We start from the raw sequence: 21176 nt of genomic DNA, 5'->3' as shown, positions 1-21176 counted from the left end.
CTGTGTATTAATGTTATCAGCAACTTGGATGCATGAGCTGTTGAGCTGACTGTGCGACAATTTGCGCACTTTTCGGCTCTTGCAGTCTTCGGAATAGCGAGGATGATATTTTCCCGCCAGACTCGTACATTCGACACACCAACATGAATAGCCTTTTTGCTGCCAATTCCCTCAATGATTTTCGAAATTCTGATGGAATGTTACCTATCATTTCCGCCTTATTCGATCGTATGTTCTCCAAAGTCTCTTAGATTCTGACACTAATACTGGATCCTCTATCGTTTTAAATCGATTCCTATTTCTTCTTCTATCACATCAGAGGAATCTTCTCCCTTGTTCAGGCCTTTAATGTACTCTTTCGACTTATCCACCCCTCCTCTGCATTTAATAGTGGAATTCTTGTTGCACTCTTAATGTTACCACTCTTGCTTATAATTTCAAAAAAGGTTGTTTTCATTAATTTTTAGATTTCTTCACATTTTTCATGCAACTATTTCGTCTTAACTTCCGTGCATTTCCTATTAATTTCATTCTTCAGCGACTTTGAAACGTCCCCTTTGAACAATTTTACAGGACTGTGCTTAAACTGACATACAATATTTTTTAGCGCAACGCAATCTGACTTTCAAAAATCCCTACAAAAGAATGGCCCTGACTAACATTAACCTATACCTTTCACAAATCACTTACCTCACAAAAATCTTGGTTACTCGAGCTACTGCAATAAAGCGAGCGCCACTACTGCCAGCTAAATAAAAGATTCAAAGTACTGAAGGCACTAACTACTGATAGGCATAGTTAGCAAATGAAAGATTTTGATAGAGAACAACCAATGTATTTACCTCGATAGTCATAATATATATAGCAGTTCATGACAAATTTCAAAACTCCGCCATCTCTCTCCCCACATCCACCACTGCTGGCGGCTCACCTCCAACTGCGCAACGCTACGCGCTGTTCACAGCCAGCTGCCTAACACTACAATGGCGAGTATTACAACAATGCAAAGCAGCCACAGACTGCACACAGCACAGCCAGTGATTTTCATACAGAGGTGGCGTTACCAATAAAAAAAACCTAAACAGCCTACTTACATAGCCCCCATGCTCCCCACAAAAAATTTTACAAATTGGTTTGGGCAGTGGCCAATACAGATTTGAAAAAAAATTTCATAATTACAATAACAAAGAAATCAAATGCACACACTTATTGATACAAAGTTGGTCAAAAGCTAAACTTTCTCACAGTCCATGAAGACAGTCCTAATCGTTCATCACAGTAAAATATCAGTGTTTTTCTCAAAGTCTGAGCAGTAAAAGAAAATGCACACGGAAGTAGTGGATTTCCATGCAGTCTTGAAGAAGTAGCGTTTTGCTTCCAACGGAAAGACAGTGCTGACTCTCGACATGCAGACAGGTCATGGGCCACAACAGAGCAAACCCACAGCAGAGTCAGTCGAAATTTTGAAAAGTATTGGTAGGTAGGTCATCACAGAGCAGACCCACTGTAGTCCTGGTAGAGATTACGGTATTGGTGGGCCACCAGAGGTGCAGACCCACTGCAGTCCTTGTAGAAATAATGGTATTGATGGATCATCAAAGATGTAGACCCACTGTAGTCCTTCTAGAGATAATGGTACTGGTGGGTCATCAAAGATACAGACTCACTGTAGTCCTTGTAGAGATGGCCAGCTGTCATCTGTTGTGATTGTGCAGGTGCACCATCACCATTGAAGAGTCTTGCGGATTATATAGCAAGTCCATAACCACCACTTGTGCACTCACAAAATTTTTGGAATTGTCCTTAGAACCAGCAATGCTGCTATCCAGTCTCTTGCTGAATTACCAACACACGTCCAAACACTAACAGTCCACACTGCTCACATACTGTCCATACACCATGACCAACAGAAACGTGTGCAGTGAAATGGAACTTACAAGTTACTTAATTTGATGACCTGGTGTCAATTACAATTTTATAACATAGGAATACAATAACAAAGGTACAAAATACATCATTAAAGAACATAACAATACAGATAACTCTGTAGTGGTACAGGCTTTACAAAAGAATAGAAATAAACAGATACATCAGTGTTACCGAAATTATGACATAAGTACATACATAAAGATCAGAATAACTTTCGAAACATCAACTTCACACATGAGTATTAAAACAAAACAGAATAAATAATGTCTAAACACCTTTATGAAGAAAATAACATAGTATTTGAAAAATTCTACAACATGAATCTTATTAGCTAAACACATAAAGACAGGAAAAAACACAAATACACAAGGGAACACAAACACATAGTGGGATAACACAAGGAAAGGACAGGGTTTCTTTTACTGCAGTATTTTGCAAACAAAACTTTCTTTACTTCTCGGAGATCTCCCTTCGTTCTTCATTATTTCCAAAAAGTCCTATCTATACCTGCTTTCTGTACTTTTTTCGTATGACTTCTCAATGCATTTCTTCCAATTCATCGCAAATCATTCTCTTATATAGTCTACCACCTCTTAAGCTAACTTAAATCTACTGATCTCAGATTCTAAACTAAGGGACGAGGCAATGCAGCAGCACAAAACAATTAACACAAACACCAATGATCAAAAACACAAATGGCGAAGCAAGCAGCATAAATTACAACTAATATAAGGCAATGAGCAGCAAACAAGAAAAATAAATCAGTAGTAAAACTGGCTTAACACAGTAATATAAAGTCAGAATCAGTAATATTATGCCTGGCAAAAAAAAACAGCAGTAAATGCTAGGACCTATATCTCAACATGACAAAGCTCAAGCAGAAAAAATATTACAGTAAAAATGGTCATGTTTAATACCTACGTCACTTCTTAACACTACAGTGATGCTTCACGATAACTTACTCTACCAAAACAAATTACCAAGTAGTTGAAAAGAAAATTATGTATGCAGTTACTGTTATTAATCCCTTCTTATTGTTCTTTCCATTCCAAGAGCTCCCTTTTTTTTAAGAATGTGGATTACAAAATTATTATTTAATAGATCTGTTGACAGAAAGTGTTCACATTAGCAAATGCATTTTATTTTATAAAAGCAATGCTGCAACACAGCTGGAAACTAGATATCAAATGAAATAAGCAACTATGAAAAACAAAGCATAAAAATATCATTCAATAGTCATGTGACATTTCATAAGTTAGTAGAAATTCTCTCAATTCTCGTAGAAAGACACTTGTGCTAATCAGGTGTGCAGTTGTACGAATATTTCCCATCAATTCATAAGCATTTCAGTAAGTAGCACAAAATACGAGTAATCATATGTTTCCAAGTAATGAGCCTGTCGTATTTGCGATGCTTTCTACAAAGGAATGTCAATAGCGAGGTTAATGGCCTTTTTTTTACCTAATGGCTGTTTCTCCAGGTGGCTGGCACACGTGGCCGCTCAAGACGCATTACGTCAAGGTCACTTACCTTTCTTACCGAAATATTTACGACAACAGTTTCCGCTACAGTGGCAGTCTCGTATAAAAACATTTCACAGGTCAAGAATTTGCGTACAAATCTGTAGAAACAAAATCCTATTGATATAACAGTGTCCAAAAAGTTTTCGTCGGCATTGTAATACATTGACGCATTTACATACATTTCATAACTCTTAAAGTACGATTCTTGGTTTCCAACAACCTGTTTCACAAACCAGAGTGAGTCCCTAACCACTACTCATTATTCCTTACCTTATTCGTCGACACTTCTTCAATATTTTATGATAACAGATACGTAGCATACTCAAATAACTCATATAGCATCAGCTTATTGATCATAAACATACCACAACAGCATAATACACATAGTCATCGTAATAATATCATAACACCTCAGCCAACTCTCAAAATCGTCGTAGCTTCCTCCAATAATTTCAAAACCTAAAATAAAACTCTCTGCTTATGTCAAAAGTGTCATCTGCCTCAAACGTACTTTAGAAATCGTGATCCCATACCAAATATATCATTCAAAGCTCTCATAGTATCACAATGGTTCCAAAAAAATATGAACAGTTCACAAAGTACAAACAACATACAATTTCGTAAGTGTGAAGTTATCCAACTGTGTAATTACGTAAACATATGTCACTGACGTAGTAAAAAAAAATGTTTCTTTCTCTGTTAAATGATCAGGTAGCTGTGTAATTTATGTGTTAGAGAAATATGGTACCGATGTGTAAAGTTGTATAAGCAAATACCATATTAGCTAGGGCTCCTTGTGCTTGCCAAACACATGGTACACAAAGTAAGCGTGTACCCCCCTGAGGATTAATGTAATTATACCCTTAGGTGTTACAGATTACAGCAATGGAATGAAATGTATCACGGAAAACCTTTGTATCATTGTACTCCAAATATCTTTAAAAATAAATATTTTAAGTACAAAATTAATCACTCAAATATGTGTCCTGTAGCGCTAAATGTGCGTCTTGTTGCAACATAATCTCTGTGGAAGTGTCGTAGTTATCGTCCTCCGAAAGCTAAGTTCTGCAGAAGTCAATGTACTTACCTCATAATACACAAAAGTGAAATGCTTTGCGTATAGATATCTTAGTTATTACGCTTATTGCCGTGATGAGGAAAGTACTGTGATGTAACGTATTGTTGTGCTACGGAAAAGGCAGTCTCATTGTAGCTATACCACAAAAGTTACTATTAAAACATGTTTTACTTTCCAAAATAATGCAGAAAAACTGTGCAGATATAAAACAGAAACACCGCAAAAGCAACATTGCAAATTGTCACTCATTAGTAGCGTCGTGATAAAACGGTGTAGTTGTCACATAAACTAACCACTGTGTCATCTGGTATCTCTCAGAAAGCACTTTAAATCCATAATGTATTTTCAAGTAAACCAAAATGTTGCATTAAAATCTCATTAGCAGTACCAGTATGTGTCCTAAGTATGTAAGCCTGATAGTCGTTACGTAATCATGCAACTAACAAGCAAGAATGTACAAATAACAACACTGTGTCGTGTGTTCACTTTAACAATACATTCGTAATTTCTGTTTACATAAGTTCACTTGGTTCTTGACTGGATATTTAACTTCAAACATTGTTGCATGTTAAAAGTTTCTTAAGTCTGACAAAGCATACTAGAAATGTGAAGTGAAACGTTTTATGGCAAAGACATAGTTAAAAAGCAGATTATCTTTCAATAAACGGTTTTATATGTGAAATGTGGTGTAAACCTTTACTCTTCATAGTACTCAGACTTTCAACTGAAAAGCAATTGTCATGTTTTATACATCGGTAAAGAATGCAAAAATTTTTCTCAAGGCTAGCGTCTTATGTTATTTTTCTCAGAGCCAGCGGGCGCACGCGGCTGCCTGCTGTGCGAGTCATTGTCTGTCTCTTTGTTGGCGCGCGCCGTTATTGGGATTAGGAGACCTAACTTCTACAAATTCACTCTGACGAGAAGGCCCTGCCCTGTTTAAATCCCGCCAGTTCTGATGCAATTCAGGTCTGTCGTTACGAATACATCGTCTGTCGTCATGTTGGTAGATTCCGTAGTTTCTTCCTTGTCACGTGGTGGAGAATTTCTCCTTGAATCGTAACTGTGCGTCGAACTGTTGCGTCTGAAGTTATTCTGTCTCCCTTGATAATAATTGTTTTGGTTCCCATATTGTCTGTTTCTAAGGTAATCTCTGTCATATTCATTACTACGGAAATGCGATCTTTCTCTGTAACTATTATTACTCTGCTAGTGGTTGTCATATGGGTGGTGTCTGTTTTGGTCACGATTTGTGTGGTGAGAATAGCCTTGTCGTGTCCAGTTATTATTTCTTTCATAGCGGAATTGCGATGGATGTGACCTGTAATTGTTGTGCTCCTGTTTTCGCGTTCCGCGACTGTCAGTGTCAATTTCCAGTTCTTGTAAGAGCCCCTGAAAGGCTTCAATGTCGTCTTTGCAACGTCCTGCCAAAATAATATGTCGTAAATGATCAGGCAATTTGATTAAGCAAATGCGGATGAGTTCTGAGGGGCTGTATGGGTTTGAAAGATACTGATTCTTATGCAAAATGTCTTCAAAATATTCGACAAGACTGGAAAATTCAGATTGTTCGAAATGTTTCATCATTATGATGCTACGTTTTACTTGGTCTTGTGTGGCTTGAGACCAATAGGCTGAGAGGAAGGCATGGTAAAATTCTCCTTCACTGTGACAATCGTGAATGACCGATCGCATTCTTACAGCTGGTTCATTCTCTAAATAGCCACACATAAATTCTAATCTATGCTCTAATGACCAGTGGGAAGAAAACAATGAGAGAATTGATGGAGCCACGCTTGTGGATGAATGTCGTTGCCAGAATTCTTAAACGTTTTCAATTTCCGTGTAGTAATGAACAGCTTATAGTCAAAGTCATCATGTCGGCGAGTCGCATGTCGGTCATTGTTACGTCGTTTCGGCGGTTCCATCTCAAAATTCGGTGTACCTTGCCAATTTCTTTCATAATTTCCGAAGTGCCCTGTGTTGTTATTTTGTGGCTGTTCCGTATTTCTATGTCCCTCTTCCTGTACTGGAGCGCGAGTGTCCTCTGAAATACGTAATTCTTGTATTACTTGTGCCAAATGATCTTGTACTTCCCGGATTTCTCTTTTGTACTGTGTATTGATTTGATATTGATTTTGTTTGAATTTTCTAATTTCTTCATACTCTTCAATGTCAGTGAAGGCTACAGGTGTTGTGTCATTCAGATCATCATCTACCTTTGTAGATAAGTTAGTGAACTGATCTGAAAGTTCGGCTACTTTATCCGATAGTGAAATTATTTCCTCTGTGTGTTTTTCTGAACCAAGTTTCAGAGTGTCCATTTGTGTTGAAATCGTATCTACTGTGTCTTTTAAGTTTTCCTAAGATTTGCAAGTTGCATAACCGAATCGGTAGATGCAACTGAGTCAATTTTAGCTTGTAGGGTGTCGTGATTTTCATGAACAATAGTTTGCAGTTCTTTTATGGCTGCTTCATGATTCTGTAATGCATTTTCATGACGCGAAATAATAGGTTGGAAATGCTCACAAATTTGTGTTTTTACGTCATTACAGACTTTTTGACATTTCGATTGGATTTTATGTAACTCAGTAGTTAAATCTTCATGTGTTTGTTCAAGTGTGGTGTCTAACTTTTGAAGAATTTGTTCCATTGTGTCTAACTTTTGAAGCTTTTGCTGTGTCTGTCTCTGATTTTGTTCCATTTTGTCTAACTTTTGAAGATTTTGTTCCATTGTGTCTAACTGTTGCTTTGTTTGTCTCTGGTGTTGTTCCATTGTGTCTAATTTTTGAAGCTTTTGCTGTGTTTGTCTCTGATTTTGTTCCATTGTGTCTAATTTTTCAAGCTTTTGTCCCATTTGTTGAATTAATTGTAATAACAATGCACTGGTGTCTAAAACATGTTCCCCAGTGCTTTTCGGCAGTGAATTTGCACCGGCAACATTCACGTTTTGACAAGTGGAAAATGTGTGTTGACTCATTTGAGAAAACGGTGAGAACCCAAAACCTGAGTCTACAATATTTGCAAAATTGTGTCCTGTCATTCCCGATTCCTGAGGCGAGCTGTTGCCGACCGATCGATCGATAATGCTTCCCTCTTCACTAATTGTTTCACTGTCCACGCCATTGTTTGCAGCCCGCTCCATTTCCATATGCACAGTTACCAAATTACTACTTTGAACGTCTGTTAATTCATTACACAGTGGTGCTGGCAAGCTACGCTCGTCGTCACTATTATTTCTCAGTTTACTTTGGAGCCTAGTGTTACGTTTTTCACACGCCATTATTGTCACAATATTTCACACGATAACACAGAAAAGCACAATTTGAAAAGCAAAATAAGATAACACATTAACATAGAAATGGAAATAATGTCTACTTAAATACTTGGTGCAAATCTACATGCATGTCACAACTGTTTTACTGTACAACAATGAAAGACTGCAACTACAAAGGAGATTCTACAATTACGCGCTAGCAATAAACAAAATCTACGCTAATTACACAAACTACAAGAAAAAAATCAGAAGGTTCCAGTGAGGTATCCTCGGCTAAGGGTCGACATATGAAACGTCCCTTTGAACAATTTTACAGGACTGTGCTTAAACTGACATACAATATTTTTTAGCGCAACGCAATCTGACTTTCAAAAATCCCTACAAAAGAATGGCCCTGACTAACATTAACCTATACCTTTCACAAATCACTTACCTCACAAAAATCTTGGTTACTCGAGCTACTGCAATAAAGCGAGCGCCACTACTGCCAGCTAAATAAAAGATTCAAACTACTGAAGGCACTAACTACTGATTAGGCATAGTTAGCAAATGAAAGATTTTGATAGAGAACAACCAATGTATTTACCTAAATAGTCATAATATATATAGCAGTTCATGACAAATTTCAAAACTCTGCCATCTCTCTCCCCACATCCACCACTGCTGGCGGCTCACCTCCAACTGCGCAACGCTACGCGCTGTTCACAGCCAGCTGCCTAACACTACAATGGCGAGTATTACAACAATGCAAAGCAGCCACAGACTGCACACAGCACAGCCAGTGATTTTCATACAGAGGTGGCGTTACCAATAAAAAAACCTAAACAGCCTACTTACAACTTGTAGTTCTCTATTCCTGAATTTCCCTGAACATTTTTCTACTTTCTTCTTTCATCATTCAACTGAAGTATTTCTCCTATTACCCATGGTTGTTTCGCAATTATCTTCTTTGTACCTACATTTTTCTTTCCAACTTCTGTGATTGCCCTTTTTAGAGATGTCCATTCCTCTTCACCTGTACTGCCTACTGAGTTATTCGTTATTGCTGTATCTATAGCCTTTTACAAGTTCAATCTCATCTCGTCATTCCTTAGTACTTCCACATCCCACTTCTTTGCGTATTGATTCTTCCTTGCTAATATCTTAAACTTCAGCCTACTCTTCATCACTACTATATTGTGATCTGAGTCTCTGTTTGCTCCTGGGTACGCCTTACGAGTATAATCCAGTAACTGATTTCGGAATCTCTGTCTGGCCATGACGTAATCTAACTGAAATCTTCCCGTATCACTCAGCTTTTCACACTCATACATCTTCCTCCTGTGGTTCTTGAACAAGCTTTTCGCTATTACCAGCTGAAATTTATTACAGAAAATTAGCCTTCCTCCTCTCATACCTTGTCCCAAGCCCATATTCATCTGTAACCTTTACCTCTACCACTTCCGCTACAACCGCATTTCAGTCCGCCGTGATTATTAGATTTTCATTTTCCTTTACGTACTTTATTACCCTTTTAATATCTTCATATACTTTCTCTATCTCTTCATCTTCAGGTTGCGACGTCGACGGTTATGCCTGCAATATCATTGGTGTTGTTGGTTCATTATCCATTCTGATAAGAAATACCCTATCACTGAACTGCTCACAGTAAAAATACTCTCTGCCCTATCTTCCTATTCATAACGAATCGCATTCCCGCTATACCATTTTCTGCTGCTGTTAGTATTACCCTATACTCAACTAATCAGAAATCCTTGACTTCTTTCCATTTCACTTCACTGACCCCTACTATATCTAGGTAGAGACTTTACATTTCCCTTTTCAGATTTTCTAGCTTCTATACCACGTTCTAACTTCTGACTTTCCATGCCACAAGTCGTAAAACGTTATCCTTCCTGGTTATTCAGTCTTTTTCTCATGGTCACTTCCCACTTGCCCGTCCCCTCCCGGAGATCCGAATAGGGGCTAATCCGTAATGTTTTACAACCGAGAGGTCATCATGACACTTTATTCAATTACAGGTCACATGCCCTGTGGATAGACATTATGGGTCTTTAATGCAGTGGTTTCCAATGCCTTCTGTATCCTCATGCCATTCGTCATTGCTGATTCTTCCGACTTTAGGGGCAGTATCCAACCCCAAGGACACTTTTTTTTCACTACCTGCTTAATTTTTATGACCCACCGTCTAATTTCTTATGGTGGGTCGTATGTTGCCACATAGCCGCTGTGACTGGGTCCGGGGTCCGGTGTGACTGAAAGTAACACCACACCGGCTCCCGTCCCCACTCCCACCGTTGCCCGTGTCCCGCCATGTGGAGGCGGGTTCTATTTGCTTACATCCATTTGATATTTTTTTTGTGCAGCATTAGAAAAACTTATAACTAATACAAAATCGAGTGAGATATTAATAAACAAAACGAAATTAGATATTCAGAAAGAAGGAAGGAAGATAATTGAATAGAGAAGAGATAGGTATAATATTGCCCATCACCTGGTTGTGGGCGGCAGTCCGTGTCTTGGAATGACTCTCAAGACGCTGGCCATCGCTCACCATGCTTTTAACATCTACCATCCTAAAAACTAACTTAACTAGAAGAGATTAGGGTTGGTTGGTTGGTTTGGGGGATTAAAGGGACCAGACTGCGACGGTCATCGGTCCCTTTTTCCAAAAAATTAAAACCACCCAAAGAGAAGAAAAACGAACAGCAGGAAAAACGTCAGACGACACAGGACAAGAAATACTCCTACAGAGATCAGACAAGACAAATTAAAATCACACAGAGTGTGATGGTGGTTGGCCGACCATAGAGATAAAACGGAAAAGCCAACCACCGAGAACACATTAAAAACTCAGCGTAAAATCGTAGGCCAATGGCCAGAATCAACACAAAAGAACAGAACAAACACTCAGAGTAAACGATAAAAACCCCCTGCCCGAATAAAACGTAAAACTAAGCCAGCCATAACAGGGTCATCAGATAAAAGGGCAGGGAGCGTATCAGGCAGCGCAAATGTCTGCCTGACCACAGCTAATAGGGGGCAGGCCAACAAAATGTGGGCCACTGTCAAAGCCGCCCCGCAGCGACATAGAGGAGGGTCCTCCCGGCGCAGTACAAAACTGTGTGTCAGCCGGGAGTGGCCAATGCGGAGCCGACAAAGGATGACTGAGTCCCTGCGGTTGGCTCGCAAGGATGACCGCCACACAGTCGTCGTCTCCTTAATGGCACGGAGTTTATTGGGCGTGATCCGATCGCGCCATTCAGCGTCCCAAAGCGAAAAAACTTTTCGGCGGAGGACTGCACGCAAATCAGTCTCTGGGAGGCCAACATCGAGAGATGGTTTACTCGTGGCCTCTTTCGCCAGGCGGTCAACATGTTCATTGCCCGGGATACCGACATGACCGGGGGTCCACACAAAGACTACAGAGCGGCCGCAACGCACAAGAGTATGCAGGGACTCATGGATAGCCATCACCAGACGAGAACGAGGAAAACACTGGTCGAGAGCTCGTAAACCGCTCAGGGAATCGCTACAGATAACGAAGGACTCACCTGAGCAGGAGCGGATATACTCTAGGGCACGAAAGATGGCGACCAGCTCAGCAGTGTAAACGCTGCAGCCATCCTGCAAGGAACGTTGTTCGGAATGGTCCCCTAGAGCGAACGCATACCCGACACGACCAGCAACCATCGAACCGTCAGTGTAAACAATGCCAGAGCCCTGATACGTGGCCAGGATGGAATAAAAGCGGCGGCGGAAGGCCTCTGGAGGGACTGAGTCCTTCGGGTCCTGTGCCAAGTCGAGCCGAAGGCAAGGGCGAGGAACACACCATGGAGGTGTACGCAAAGTGGCCCGGAAAGGAGGTGGAACAGTGAAAACCTGAAGCCCAGAGAGAAGCTCTTTGACGCGGACCGCGATTGTACAACCAGACCGGGGCCGACGTTCTGGCAGATGGACGACCGATCGCGGGAACAGGAGACGATAGTTTGGATGCCCGGGCAAGCTTAGAACATGGGCAGCATAAGCGGCCAGCAAACGTTGGAGAGATTAGGGTACGTTAAAGCTAGAAACTAAGACTAAGACCGCCATGTCCAGCCTGCTAAACTATTTACGATATATAATAGAGAGGTAACTGATTTTGTGCTTGGCTCAAAGTTGCTAATGAAAGGGGACTTGTGGTAAAAGTAATAAAGGTAATGACGCTAACGTTTTGTGTTGTGCCTACAAGGCTCCTAGTAGAGTACATCAGGCGCAAGCACCTCCCGGCCCCGCCGACAACACGACCTGAACGGTGGTTTTCCCCGATCTACCATAGGTACCCGTCGGGTTGGCCTCAAAAGGGGGGGACCACAATTAAGGTCCTTCCATCCAGGCCGTGCGCCGCCTCTTACCAGGAGGCGTAGGTCCCTTTAAGGGGTGCCTAACTTTAAGCTTCAGATCAGAAGTTGTTAGTGTAGTCGAGGTTGAGGTATAGGCTGTGTAGGTTGGTTGTACAAACAATTCTTGCTGAGCCAATGAGACTTATAATGATACGTGGTGTGGCACTTAGCACCTTCCGGCCCCGCCAGCAACACAGCCTGAACGGTGGTTTTCCCCGATCTACCATAGGTATCCGTCGGGTTGGGCTCAAAAGAGAGGGACCACAATTGAGATCCTTCCATCCAGACTGTGCGCTGCCTCTTAACGGGAGGCGTAGGTCCCTTGAAGAGGTACCTAGGTTTAAGCTCTTAATAGACATGGAGGTACTGTTAACTATTTACATATTTACACATAAGGTGCAATCTGTTTTTAGGATTGTGTGTGACTTGTGCCTCTCTTCTCGGTTGTTTCAGACTGTTCTTTGACGTGGACTTGGTTGACGCTATGGATCATCCGCGCTGGACGCTTCAATATCTATGTTGGTGCCCTGGTCTGTATCTGTTTCTTCTTCATCACTCGTGGTGCTAATCATGTCTGGATCCCCCTGGGCATCATGATGTCTGTTTGGACCGACTTGCCTTCGGTAGGGTCTGTTGGGCAAGTTTTCTATTTGTTGTATCTTCGAGATTTCGTCAGTTATTTTGTTGAGTTCACTCCACCTTTCCAGGTCGCGTATTGTGGCATGTAGTTCGTTCTGTGTGTTCAGGCGATTTATGTGTACTGTGTGTCTTGTGTTCGTGCGTTGTCCGCAGAAGAAGACTGTATGTTCAGGAGAACCTTCTTCCCCGCATGTGCATCTATTAGACTGCTGCAGACTCACGCGGTACAGGTGCGTGGGATAAGGGCCATGTCCTGTGATGAAATGTACCATACCACGGCTGGGATCGATATGTTTTACTTTTAGTCTTTCCCTGATGTCAGGGAAGAAGTTGTATACACGGCGGCCCTTATCGCTATGGGCCCACTCGCTCTGCCAGGTATCTACTCGCTATGCTCTGAGTTGGCGTGTTGTCTCAACCGGTACACCAGTGATCTGCCGAACCTGGTCTATTCTCCCCATCCTAAGGCAGTACATTGCTGCGCGGCACCTGATGGTGATATCTATGTGGAAGATTTCCATGACGACACATAGTGCGTCATTTGACGTTGTGTTGAATGCCCCTGTTAGTCGAAGTAGAACACTTCTTTGCCCTCGACGTACAATGGTTCTGTTGGCTGAGAGATTTAATCTGTGGGCCCACGTGCTGGTCCCTTATTATCACAGTTTTTGATTCGAGACACTTTTGGAAGTTACCCTTCACTGTTCCAACATGTTATCATGAGTTTGGATATTTAACGTCTAATTACAAAGAAAAATCCTACCATATGTTACTTTGCTGATTCGTCACACGGTAACTTTCCTTTCATATTGTTTTTAACACTTTCACAGCACTGGGGTTAGTAATTTTAGTAATTTCAAGCGTTCCTAATCGTATTAGTAGTGTTTGTGGATGTTAGTTATAGTGAAATACCTTTGATGAGGTCCGGCATGCTGTAGATGCGCGCACGAAGTCACTAAATGCACAATTTCTCAAGTCGAAACAAAAGAAAATTTTGTATCACTGCTTCATTCCACTATTATACATCACTGATCACTGTTTTTTCGTTCACTGGCGTGATTGTTTCTGAAAGAACCGACAAAAAGACCGTAGTTGCGGGAGCGCGCGCCAGACACGTCCGTACACGCCCGTGATGAGGACAAGAGAGTGCCCTGAACCTCTGTCTTCTTTGCAGCCCTCTTTGACAAGGCCGCCAATGCTGATCATTAATCAAAATTTAAGTGGTGGCGGGTTTCGAACACTAATCAAAGACGCTATCTGAAGATCTAACCTCAAAGTAAACCGCAAATTGTGTAATGTCTAACAGTTTCATTTATTAGTTTTAAGCTAAGCTTAATAATCCCATCAAATGAAAACACAACTGCGAATAAGGACTATCATCAGCTGTAGAATGGAATGACGGCAAAGAAAATCTGTACCGGACCGGGATTACAATAGCGAGATGTCGCCTTACCGGGCGGCTATCCGTGCGCTACTTTCAATCCCACCGAAACTTCCATATGTCGTCAACCATGCGTATACGACCTGTACTCGTAACTATCCACTATGTATAATCCCATACTTGTCAGGAGTTGTTCTTGAATGTCGCTTACGAGGTATCGGCAGATACGTACGATATTGCAGTGTCTGTGTTGTTCTGATTAACAGTGCATCATAACTACACTCTTGGAAATGGAAAAAAGAACACATTGACACCGGTGTGTCAGACCCACCATACTTGCTCCGGACACTGCGAGAGGGCTGTACAAGCAATGATCACACGCACGGCACAGCGAACACACCAGGAACCGCGGTGTTGGCCGTCGAATGGCGCTAGCTGCGCAACATTTGTGCACCGCCGCCGTCAGTGTCAGCCAGTTTGCCGTGGCATGCGGAGCTCCATCGCAGTCTTTAACACTGGTAGCATGCCGCGACAGCGTGGACGTGGACCGTATGTGCAGTTGACGGACTTTGAGCGAGGGCGTATAGTGGGCATGCGGGAGGCCGGGTGGACGTACCGCCGAATTGCTCAACACGTGGGGCGTGAGGTCTCCTCAGTACATCGATGTTGTCGCCAGTGGTCGGCGGAAGGTGCACGTGCCCGTCGACCTGGGACCGGACCGCAGCGACGCACGGATGCACGCCAAGACCGTAGGATCCTACGCAGTGCCGTAGGGGACCGCACCGCCACTTCCCAGCAAATTAGGGACACTGTTGCTCCTGGGGTATCGGCGAGGACCATTCGCAACCGTCTCCATGAAGCTGGGCTACGGTCCTGCACACCGTTAGGCCGTCTTCCGCTCACGCCCCAACATCGTGCAGCCCGCCTCCAGTGGTGTCGCGACAGGCGTGAATGGAGGGACGAATGGAGACGTGTCGTCTTCAGCGATGCGAGTCGCTTCTGCCTTGGTGCCAATGATGGTCGTATGCGTGTTTGGCGCCGTGCAGGTGAGCGCCACATTCAGGACTGCATACGACCGAGGCACACAGGGCCAACACCCGGCATCATGGTGTGGGGAGCGATCTCCTACACTGGCCGTACACCACTGGTGATCGTCGTGGGGACACTGAATAGTGCACGGTACATCCAAACCGTCATCGAACCCATCGTTCTACCATTCCTAGACCGGCAAGGGAACTTGCTGTTCCAACAGGACAATGCACGTCCGCATGTATCCCGTGCCACCCAACGTGCTCTAGAAGGTGTAAGTCAACTACCCTGGCCAGCAAGATCTCCGGATCTGTCCCCCATTGAGCATGTTTGGGACTGAATGAAGCGTCGTCTCACGCGGTCTGCACGTCCAGCACGAACGCTGGTCCAACTGAGGCGCCAGGTGGAAATGGCATGGCAAGTCGTTCCACAGGACTACATCCAGCATCTCTGCGATCGTCTCCATGGGAGAATAGCAGCCTGCATTGCTGCGAAAGGTGGATATAACTGTACTAGTGCCGACATTGTGCATGCTCTGTTGCCTGTGTCTATGTGCCTGTGGTTCTGTCAGTGTGATCATGTGATGTATCTGACCCCAGGAATGTGTCAATAAAGTTTCCCCTTCCTGGGACAATGAATTCACGGTGTTCTTATTTCAATTTCCAGGAGTATAGAATAACAAAGGCGCTGCAATATGGTAAACTTGATAATGGTCATTGAAACTAGTGGCAAAATAAATGATAGCTGGAGGTTTTACCATGAATTTTAACAATATCAATAAGGTACTGTGCAAGCAGGTAATCTCTCCATAAAGGCTTGCTTCTGCTTAATTGAATGGACTCGGTCGTCTCGTCCTAGTAAACCGATCATTGACTGGAATTGGTTATACCATCTGCAAAAATTCAGAACTTCGGGTTCGCAAACAACTATGGAATCTTTATAGATGACAATGCGCCATGTCACCGGGCCACAGATGTTCGCGATTGGTTTGAAGTGCACTCTGGACCACACGAGTTGCCCACCCAGATCTTTCGACATGAATCCCATCGAACATTTATGAGCCATAAGTGAGAGGTCAGTTCACGCACAAAATCTTGCACCGGTCACACTTTCGCAATTATTATGGACAGCTGTAGTGACAGCATGGCTGAATATATCTGCAGAGGATCTCCAACGACTTGTTGAGTCAATGCCATATCGACTTGCTCCACTACGTCGGGAAGGAGGACGCCCGACACAATATCGGGAGGTATTCCACAACTGTTGTTACCTCAGTATATATCCAGAAGGCAAACTCACTGTCTCTTCCGATTCCTCCGACTGCATGCTCACTGTTTCGTCGCTTTCTCATCTCCACCTGACATCTCTAACTCATCGCAGTCTCCCCGCTGTCTCTCTCCGCCTGAGCAAAAAAGTGGTTCAAATGGCTCTGAGCACTGTGGGACTCAACATCTATGGTCATCAGTCCCCTAGAACTTAGAACTACTTAAACCTAACTAACCTAAGCACATCGCACAACACCCAGTCATCACGAGGCAGAGAAATCTGCCTGAGCAATTGATGTCTTATTGACTGTCTAACGAAGATCTCCTAGTCTGCTACTGCTTTGCACTTTTGTTAACTCTGTCCTCCAGGCTGCTGAATCCCTCCTTGTCTCAACTTTATTACTGACAGCCTCAATTTTGCAATCCCACCCAATGACCAACCAACACAGTATAACCATTATTCTCAGTATAGTGCAGTGTGAAAGTTTCCGATCTTGCAATTGCTAATGTGTAACATGGAAACTCCTGTTCCAGGATCATGGTATTTCCTGTGGTAACAGCCCACAGCACTGGATGCAATCTCCCCAGCGCATTGTTTGAGGTGTTTCTTTGCATACCTGACTTGTTAAGGCAGTAGGCACACAAACTTCTTTATAAAGCGAATGCCTATACTTCGCCCAAGTGTCTCCTAGTACTTGTGACTTGGCAGTATTCCTCTTGCTGTCTGTCATAGACAGACCTCGCAAGATGACCACCAATACTAACAGTGAACAGCGTGATGCAACGTGGATTTTACCTGACATGAAAAATATGGCCAATGCTAAATAGCATTAGTTCCCATAACTGCAGATGTGCATATTCTTTACACAATTATCTTTTTGTGATGGTCGGGAACCACAGACTCAAGTGGGTCATAGACGAATGCTCCAAAAGATCGTATGATGATATATCAGAAGCCATGCTGCCAGTGACCCTAAAATACCAATCGATTACGGAAACGTCCTAAATTACCACTTGTAATGTTGTATGTACACGATTGTTGATAAGTACGTCTTGGGTTTCAAATGAGAACTTGATGATCACGACAATTCTTACAGAAAATAGTCTTATGTTAATGTGCCGAGCATCTCTTCAAGTTTTAACTGAGATGCTAGATGCCCAGTACATTTAAAGTTTGGGATGCCAGAAACGTCAGTATGATAGTCACATTCTTGCCCTATACATCATTACACGTGATGTTTCATATCAGTGACTGCGCTAGTATTCTTCAAAACTAAGTAGAAGTAGTGACAAGAACAGCGACCTTTGGCATAATCCCATATTAAGAAATCACAGAACGAAGATAGTCAAATAGGAACCATGTCGAATGCAATACTCACGTCGTTCGGCATCCACAAAATCGTGAACATCTGAGAGAGAGGATGATAGGCCACTGCCTCGTTGCAAAATGAAGTCTCAACTGCCTTTGTTTAATTGTGGCGTAAACCATTAGTGCAACACGTCCAGCTACACGGAACCGGTCAGATACATCCGTAAAGAAAAACGGTACATGATGCATGAAATTATTGACTTTAGGTGAATCCACGCTATGTTCAATAATCTCGTTAGGATGTCCTGTGTCCCAAACATGCATGTTTTAATGAAGAGCCAAAGAAACTGGTATACCTGCCTGATATTGTGTAGAGCCCCAGCAAGCACACAGAAGCACCGCAATACGACGTGGAATGGACTTTAGTAACGTCTGAAGTAGTAATGGAGGAAAGTGGCACCATGAATCCTGCAGGGCTGTCCATAAATCCGTAAGAGTACGAGGGGATAGAGATCTCTTCTGAACAGAACACGGCAAGGCATCCCGGATATGCTCAATAATGTCCGTGTCTGGGAAGTTTGGCAGCCAGCCGAAGTCTTTAAACTGAAATGAGTGTTCCTGGAATCACTTTGAAGCAATTATGGACGTGTGACGTGTTGCATTGTCCTGCTAGAATTGCCCAAGTCAGTTGAAATGCACAATGGACATGAATGGATACAGGTGATGAGACAGGATGCTTACGTACGCATCACCTGTCAGAGTCGTATCTAGAGGTATCAGGGTCCCATATCACTCCAACTGCGCACGCCCCACATCATAACAGAGCTTCCACCAGATTGAACAGTCCCCCGCTGACATGCAGGGTCCATGGGTTCAAGAGGTTCTCTCCATACCCGTACACGTCCATCCGCTGATACAATTTCAAATGAGAGTCGTCCGAGCAGGCAACATGTTTCCAGTCATCAACAGTCCATGGCTTTGTGCCATGCAGTCATCAAGGGTACACGAGTGTTCGTTCGGCTCCGAAAGCCCATGTAGATGATGTTTCGTTGAGTGGTTCGCACGCTGACACTTTTTGATGGCCCGACACTGGAATCTGCAGTAATTTGCGGAAGCGTTGCACTTCTGTCACGTTGAACGATTCCCTTCATTCGTTGTTGGTCCAGTTCTTGCAGGATCTTTTTCCGGTCGCAGCGGTGTCGGAGACTTGATGTTTTACCGGATTCCTGATATTGAGGGTACACTTGTAAAATGGTGGTAGGGGAAAATTGCCACTTCATCGCTATCTCAGAGAGGCCGTATACCATCGCTCCTGCGCCGACTATAACACGACGTTCAAACTCACTAGAATCTTGATAACCTGCAACTGCAGCAGCAGTAAACGAACTAAGAACTGCGCCATACAGTTGTTGTCTTATACAGGCGTTGCGAGACGAAGCGTCATATTCTGCCTGTTTACAAATCTCTGTATTTGAGTACGCATGCCTAACGACTTTCTTTGGCGGTTCATTGTAAGATGACACACACCTTTTCAAGCATATAAAACATGGTTTCGTAGCTGAAAACCAACTTCTGTGAAAAGGTCTCCTGCTCCAGCAGAGGATTCAAGCCAAAATGAAGCCCGTTGCCCCAAGTGGCCAGCGATTGTTAGAAGTGTAGAAGGTATGGTTTTACACGCAGACGTTTGCGCAGAATGCGCCCAACGGTTGACTGCAGTATCTGGAGTTCCCTGCTCACATGTGTCGTATATTTCCTCGGTATCCTGATGAGTGATTCCCACACGCGCTGCATATTCTCTGCTGACGGCCCTGACCAGCGTCTTTTTTCACAACAAATTAGCAGCAAATTTCACGGAATGCCTTGTGCGAATACTGTATGTTATTTTGTTCAAGCTTTTACCAAGTATCTAGTACGAAATCGCCGATGAACCGTCAAAACTGACCCTCATTTTGCGAATTCAAGGACAAAAAATGCACCCCTCAGTGTATTATATGCCAATATGTGTTATGCATGTACCGTAGTGGTGTGCTCTGCGACTACGCTACGCTTTGCATTACAAATCGAAACAATCTCTCTCTCCCCATTGACGCCTGTCACTTTTCTGTATGTCTTGTAGTTTTAGCGCAGTCTTCTTCCAAATCCCCTGAAGTACATATGAACATTTCTGTATACAGGGGGGCTAAATTTCTCAAGGTCCAGTAAGAATGCTGATCGTGTCCCATCGCACTTTCCAGTTCAGGCACACAGTGAGCACGTAAATATGCTTCAAACAAAAGAGTCTCCTGCTAATTGTGATGTGCGTGCTATAGTTCGATTGTTTCATACTGAGGATTTCCGCCTAATTTCATGCAGTGACGCAACTGCCATGCGTGACAGCAAAATGCGGCAACGCTGCAGGCACTTTGAAGCAGAATGCGAAGACGTTCACGATGCAGGCGGTCAGGGAAAGAGGCGAGTGTCAACCAATGATCTTGTTCAGGGAGTGGATCAGGCAAATCGAGAAAATTGCCTACGAGTGGCAATCCAGAACAAGTGAGAAGGAATGTAGTCATCAGGCATTGTCCTTCTTCTAGACAATGCTCGGGCGCACACTGTAGTTGCAAGAAAGACGCTCCTGTAGCATTTACAACGGGAAGCGTGTGCTCCCCCGCAATACATTTCCGACGTATCGTCGTCTGATTCTCAACTCTTTGTTCACTTGAACGGCTGGCTATGGGCACAGCATTTTGGTACAGGCAAAGAGCTGCACCAACGTAGAGAATTTGCGGAAAGCACAGGCGGCTGCCTCCTACGACGAGGTTATAGTAAAACTTGTACAATGCTGCGACAGATGTCTCGGTCGGAGCGGCGACTATGTAGAGAAGTAGCTGGAAGCTGTTATTAAGTGTTAAAAAATTATTTATTTCATTGTGGTTTCTATTTATCGAATGATCGGACTTTGTAAATAAAAAGAGGCTTCGTATTATACCGTAGATTCTGTTATTACCTCTGTAGAGGGTGTTTCTGTAACAGCGCGGCAAAAATGTAACAAATTGAAGTAGGGAACCTAGGGTCTCAGAAGGCAGCTCAATGCCAGTAAACTTGTGTACCGTTTTGTCTAGCATTACTGTTGTCCTGCTCATTTGCAAATAACATGCGTACAACATTACACGTCCTGTGCTGTTTATTTACATGCACATTCTTTATTTCCTGGAAAGAAACGAGAGGGCGAGTTTAATTACTAAGAAGTGTATCTGCCCGTCTGAATGGCCACATGTACTTGAAGTTCGTGCACATTGTTCTAACTGAGTTGTTGGAGAAGGTATCCTTGGCTGTTCGCAAGAGGATGTGGATACAACATGACGGTGCACCGCCTCACCTCAGTGTG

Source organism: Schistocerca nitens, chromosome 7, assembly GCF_023898315.1.
Source record: "Schistocerca nitens isolate TAMUIC-IGC-003100 chromosome 7, iqSchNite1.1, whole genome shotgun sequence".
NCBI lineage: Eukaryota > Metazoa > Arthropoda > Insecta > Orthoptera > Acrididae > Schistocerca > Schistocerca nitens.
The sequence above is the reverse complement of the archived record's forward strand: the minus strand, read 5'-3'. Positions refer to the sequence as shown.